Here is a 6,877-nt window from a genome sequence, read left to right on the forward strand (position 1 = left end):
ATCAGGAAAGCTGTTAAAAGATATACTGAAATCGTCAAGACAATAAATATATACATCAGATTCCATTCAGTAACTATGGAATGGGATCCTGTTCATAAATATATGCATTTATCGTTCCATGTTATCAAAATGAGACTTACAAACCAACATTTTTTACCAACCAATCAAAAGGTTGTTAAAAATGGATACTAAGATATTTTAAATATGATGCCCTACAAAAGAAGAGCAAAAGGGTACAAAGAAATATTTGAACATGTAACCCAAATAATTATTGAGAAAGAAAAAATATGGGTTTATCCATCTGAAGACCATATTATCTACTCTAATGCAAGGATTGCTACAAAGGAAGAAGATATTTGTTATCTCGACTATTTATTATCTGCAATTATCTCCAACCAAGTACATGGATCAAAAAATATGGCTAAAGAACTGTGCAAATTACTCTGGAACTACAATGATCACCATTGTGAATACTGTGTAGTTGAAGATATGAGTCAAGCATTTCTTAATAGTGAAGAATTCCCTGCAGAATTCTTTGATTAGAAAATGGAAAAGTGATTGTGACAAAAGTAGCCATTTATCACTATTTTAATAAAGAAATTTATTAAAGAAAAACTGTGGCTATTAAAAAACAGCAGATAGTGCAAGAAAGTCTCCATAATTGTGACCACTCACCCACCAGTTGTCAAAAGTGGAAGACAAATTCAAAGATAAGGCAAATAATTTCAAAAGAAGAGGTCCACCTAGCAAGAAGATAATGGAGAAATCGGTGGAGATTAGACTACTCAACTATCCACCAAAAGAAAGTGGGAGACACCTGTCAAGATAAGATTCTCAAAAACTTCTATAAAAGGAGGCAAGAAGGAAGAAGGAGGATATCTCGAAACAACTTATCTCTTAAACACTCTGAAGAAACACATCTTAGAAAGATATCTTTTGTAATTTGTATACACTACTTGTATTCAGAAAAATATTAGATAGCTTGAAGATAGCAAAGCTTGTAATAAAGTAATCACTTATGGAGTTCTAAACTTCATAAGGTGAGTTCCAAAGGTATGTAAATATAGATTGTAACCATGTACTATTTCAGTTTATGAATATCAAAGTCTCATAAAAGGATTTCGTTAAATTTCTAATGATTCCTCGGCAGTACAGATAGAGATTTTAAAAGATTTTCAAAATATTGATTTTGAATGGATGTTAGCCATGCCAAAGTATCCATCTTTGATGAATGGTTTAGGGAAAAAAGGCAATTTTCTAACAAAATTGTAGCACCTTGTGTGTGAGTTATCTTTTAAAATTTCGTTCCAAGTGAGAACTTGATTCTGAAAAGAGTTTGGATAGAGGTGAAAATAGAGACTCTGGATACCGTGAGATAACGTCTGTGGTAACACGACTAGTCCTCTAGAGTGAGAAATGCAACCTTAATTGAAAAACCTTTTGCGGAAGCAGTTGTGGACCCAAATGATTTCAAAAAACATTTTAAACCTTTACTTGATTCAGAAGATTGATTAAGTACATGCAAAACATCTATAAGATCATACTGGAGGGAAAGCCTGTTTATTTCCATTGGATTACTGTAAGTTATTTACTCGTTTTATATACTTATGCTTTGATAAATTCTGATGATCAATTCACAAGTATCCACGTCTACTTCTACTAATGATAATAATCTCATATTATTAGATGAAAAAGATGTTTCCTTTTTATTTAAATTAGCTGAAAAGTCTGAAGATATATTTCCTGTTGGCAAAGAAAAAATTGAAGAAATATATAGAGATATATATTATAATTGTAAAAATAATATAGGATTTGATTCTGTAGGAACTAGTAGAGAGATAAGAAAGGTAGAGGATATTATAACTAAACATAGAGATATACAAGAAGAAATTTCAGAAGGATTAGTTCGAGGATATATAACCAAAAAAGGTCAGCCTAGGAGCTTTGAAGAATTATCAAGATACAAAGAATATTTAAAGGTGTTTGAAAGATTGAAAAATATAGATATAGGTCCTGATTAATAAATCCTTAAAGATATAAGATACATCTTGCAAATAATTATAGTAAGGGTAAAATAGTATTTCTTATAGAAAAGGCCATTGTGGAAAATAGAATCAATTATCCAGCCATTTTAAAAACTGCCCCCACAAATAGGCTGCTGGAATTAAAGAAACTGAGGGCTGAGCTGAAGAAAACATACAGATAGAAAGTAGGCAAAATGAAGTAGGCGAGAAATTAGGTTGTTCATTTAATAAGATAGTAGCTACTGGGAGTGAATTGGTGGGTTTCAAAATTGGAATTATATACCCAAAAAAGCCGTAGGAAATTGAGAAAAATAGAAGACGACGGCTGGATTTGGAAGATCATACATATATACACGCACATAATTGAAAGACGATAGACACAAGACGGAAAGGCAGCAGCTTGAAGGAATAATTTCATATTTCTTTTGGAAAGAATTTGAATATTGATCGCGTTTTGTCAATTATTGGCGATGTTGTTCCATTTTTATGCATTTAATTTCGCCATTATGTTATGCTAGGAAACCATGAACTTTTTGATATGAATTCTTAATCTTTAGTTTTACATTCTTGACAGAAAAAACACGTGTTTGGAATTTGAATGATTTATAAACACTTATTTTCTGCACAATTATTGTGTACGTAATTTTTGTGAGTTTGGTGGCTTATTTCATGCATTCGAGAGAAGAAGAAGAATAAGTTCGACTGGATATAAATCATTATAGGGTCCCATAGAGGATAGAGATATACCGCTATACCCTGTATGAATCTTTAAGTGTTCATAAAAATTCATGTATTTTTGTATATTCGCATCCGTCATAAAGATATAGTCGGATCATATATGAGAATATGTTCAACATTACTTAAGAAAAACTGTTAAATAAAATAGGAACATTGATTCGTCAAAAACCAACTATGTCGTCAAATTGTAAAACTAAGTTTAAAAATGATTATTTCATAGGTATTCGCGATCCTAGTACATTCATCATTCATTAAATTCATCAAACTTGCATTCAAACATCACTTGCATTAAATTCGTTCAAGTCATTCACATTTGCATACGTCATTTAGTCTAGTTCTAATTTTCATCACAACACGTACTATTCTCTTGTTTTGATTAAGGTTAGGATAAATAAAATTGAACTAAATCAATCTCTATAGGACGATATTCGGAACTCAACTTTCCACTTTATCACTTGTTAATGAACCATATACTTGCAGACTTAAATCGAAAGAATAATTTCGTGAACATTAACCACTCTTGAGCATAGCTCTCCATTTACCCAATCAGGAATAATATTGCTGGCACCCCTGGGAAAGGCCATCGAGACCTTGAGTGGTGGTCTCACCATTAGTACCAGCAAACTCAACAATACCCTTTGCCAACTTTAATTCCAGGGAGAACACTGCCCTCTTTCAAGGGATCAACAAATAGTTTATCTATGATATGAGTCAAGACACTTGCAAATAAGATCCCAGCATATAAATATTATAACTAACATGAATATCTCCTCACTATATACCTGCAGGCTACAACAGTCTTCTGATAGAGAGTTTCCTCAAAGGGGATAACTCCACTACGTATTGAAGGGCATCAGGAGTGGTAAAAAGTTGTTCATGAGAAGCCCTCCTGTTTGTCTCAACGTTGATGCTGGCTAGACGCTCGCTAATTGTTCCGATAGACTCATCAGTAGCAAGAATGCCCTTCCCGGTGGTACCAGTGTATGCAACAATGGCAATAAGCTCATCTACAAATTGAAAGAACTTAAGTATAGCAGAAAACATTATATGCATAAATAGCCAACCATATAAATGTGATCTATCATATACAAATACTAGCTCAAAAGAACTGTAAGATGCAGCTTATTGTTTATATACTCCTTGAACATGTAGAAAACAATGTTTTCTTGCTCTTTTTTAGATAATATCCCCAACATGTGGTACAATTTTATCACTTATATATATATATATATATATATATAGATATATATGTATGTATGTATGTATGTATGTATGTGTTTAAAAGTTCCGCCTCAGTCTCAATTTATCTTAAAATTATATAGCAGAAATGTAGAAAAATCCATCAAAATCATAGAGGGTGAGAACTATTATTTCCCATTTACTCTGAATTAATTTCAAAAGAATCAACCTCGGTTTGGGTACATTTCATAAATTCATTCAAAGTGAAACATTAATTTTCAACCGCACATTTATAACTACTACTCATTTATTTTTCACAAATTTCGTAACACACTATTATTCTTCCTAATACCCAATGGAGTTGAAGGTTAAGAAATTTGATCATATCTCTTACATATCGAATCAAAAAATTATCACACCAATCATATGAACTAAGACATGAATGATGATGCCCTATCAATCACTGCAAGACTATTTATTCCATCCAAGAGAAATGGATCAAACAAGAAACCCAGTATGAATTAACTGTCGAAAAATCTAAGAAAACACCTCTCTCACTATCCATTCCCCATCTATATTCGAAGATGTGGGTTTTATTTAAATAAAATTAATATTTTTTCAGATCAATTTGAACTTCCCAGGCACTATCGAACAGAAAAGCCTACTTCAAGATGGCCCTGTGATTTGGTGAAAAGAGTCATCCGCGTAACTTGAGCATTTTTCTTCACTTAGCTTATGTATTAATAATCAGCTGTTGTAACTCGAACCATGTTATTGGTGCTTCCATATTTTCAGCCACCAAAAACGTGTTATGAAAATGCGCTTTTATAAATGGCATTCTGCCTGATGTTAACACTTGGCTTCATTCCCACCGTTGGATGACCACATGCTTGGTGATATAAATGAGATTGATGATTCGTTTGGCTGCGTGACTTTTCATTCGTCTGACTCTTGAGTGAGGTTCGAGAGTGTTCTTCTGTTCTCTCTCGAGTTAGGATTTTCTGTTTTCCCTATTTTCTATAATCGATCATCTCATTCGATGTTTTTGTGAGGTTATTAACCACTGAATACTGTTCTATTCTTGAGTGATACTTAGAGTCCTCATGTGTTGAGGTTAGGGATGTGGTCTGTTGATTCATCGTGAGTCTGAGGCAGATCTATGGTTCCTTAGAAGAGATAAGTCTCTTTCTTGTGTATTTTTGTAGTGGTTGAACTCTGTAACCTTCGATTGCCTTTTTTGGGGCTTTAGTGCAACCAAGCAATATCCACTTCGATTGGATGCTCAACAGGGGATTAGGCGCTAGTCACTGAACCTCTGGGGCTTTGATCGAAAAATCTTGTTGTGTTCTTTATTTTCTGCAAGTTTAATTTCTGTTATTAAGATCGATTGTATCTTACAACTTATTGTGTGGGTTTTTGGCCCCCTTTCAGTGGTATCAGAGCGTTGAACTAGGGCAAGATACCTAGATCTTTGAAGGAGGGATCGATCTGCTGCAGATCTAAAATTTTTGGAACTGCTTTTAAGCAGTATCGAAGGACCTTGAGTATTTTATACTCGTTAGGTGAGATCTTTTAAATTTGTAAAGTTTACTTTATCAAATTGTGTGTTTCAATTTTCTTCCCTTGATTAACCATACACCATCTATCCACTGGTGTCTGGTTTTGTCCAAAGACTCCTGTGAGGTCTTGGGAATCTGAGAAAAGCCTAGTTTGGGAGTGTATCTGGGAAATCTTGAAGGAGGAATTTTTCAGAAACCTAAAATTTCTACCCTCTGTTATTGAGTCCTTGATTTGATCGGCATATTACATATGTGTTTTAAACTTTCATGTGTTGTGTCTTCTTGAACAATACTGTGAATCTGAGTTGACATTGTTGTGTGTCCAGTGTATGCTGTGGTGTGATCTTTTGACTCGAACTTGTACATTTTGTGTGACATAAGAAAATGGTTACCGCTAAATTTGAGGTTGCACAATTCAACGGAAAAATTGATTACAATATGTGTAGTCAAAAGATGAAAGCTATACTAATGCAAATGAGATGTGTTAGGGCTTTAGATGACACTTGGCCTCAAGATATGAACCCCACTAGGAAGGCTGAATTAGAAGAGGTAGCCTGGAGTACTATCTTCTTGTATCTGTCTGAGAATGTTATAAGAACTATTGGTGAAACTAAGACAGCTTCTGAACTGTGGACTAAATTAGAAAAACAGTATGTGACAAAAACCATCCCAAACAAATGTTATCTGTTAAAACAACTCTTTTCTTTTAAGATGGACCATTCCACTGATTTGGATGATAACTTGAATAGGTTTACAAAATTGACTCAAGATCTGACCAACTGTGATGAAAAACTTTCACAAGATCAGTTGATTGTGATCTTGTTGAACTCCATTAATGATAGATGTAAAGATATTAAGGCTGTCTTAGAATATGGTAGGGATAAACTTACTACAAAAATAATAATTAATGCCCAAAAAATAAGGCCCTTGAAATAAAATCTGAGACCAAAGAAAGTCATAATGGGGATACTTTAATGGCAAAAGGAAAAGGCTTTAGTAAACCTAACTATCACTTAAAAGCTTCATTTGAAAATAAGCAAAAATGGAGTGATAAGGGAAAGTCTAAAAACAAGGCCAAAGGAAAGAAATGTTTTTATTGTGGAAAACAGAGTCATTTTATCAAAGACTATTATAAAAAGAAAAATGAGTCAAAAGAAAAGAAATATGAAGTTGGGGATGCAGCCTTAATGTATAACAAAGATAAAAATGAAGATGGCTTGGTCCTTATTAATAGGGACAATAAACTAAGTGATAAATGAATTCTTGATTCAGGCTGTTCTTTTCATATATGCCATAATAAGAATAGTTTTCTTGAAATTGAAAAAACTACTAGTGGGCAAGTCATAATGGGTAACAATATGACATGTAAAGTAAATG

The 6,877-nt window shown here is 33.3% G+C and overlaps 1 pseudogene; it reads right to left on the reverse strand.

The window, feature by feature from the left end:
- LOC111404763 overlaps nt 1-6,877 on the reverse strand; it is a 25,595-nt pseudogene that overhangs the window by 12,755 nt on the left and 5,963 nt on the right.

Source organism: Olea europaea, chromosome 11 (genome assembly GCF_002742605.1).
Source record: "Olea europaea var. sylvestris chromosome 11, O_europaea_v1, whole genome shotgun sequence".
NCBI classification, from domain to species: Eukaryota; Viridiplantae; Streptophyta; class Magnoliopsida; order Lamiales; family Oleaceae; genus Olea; species Olea europaea.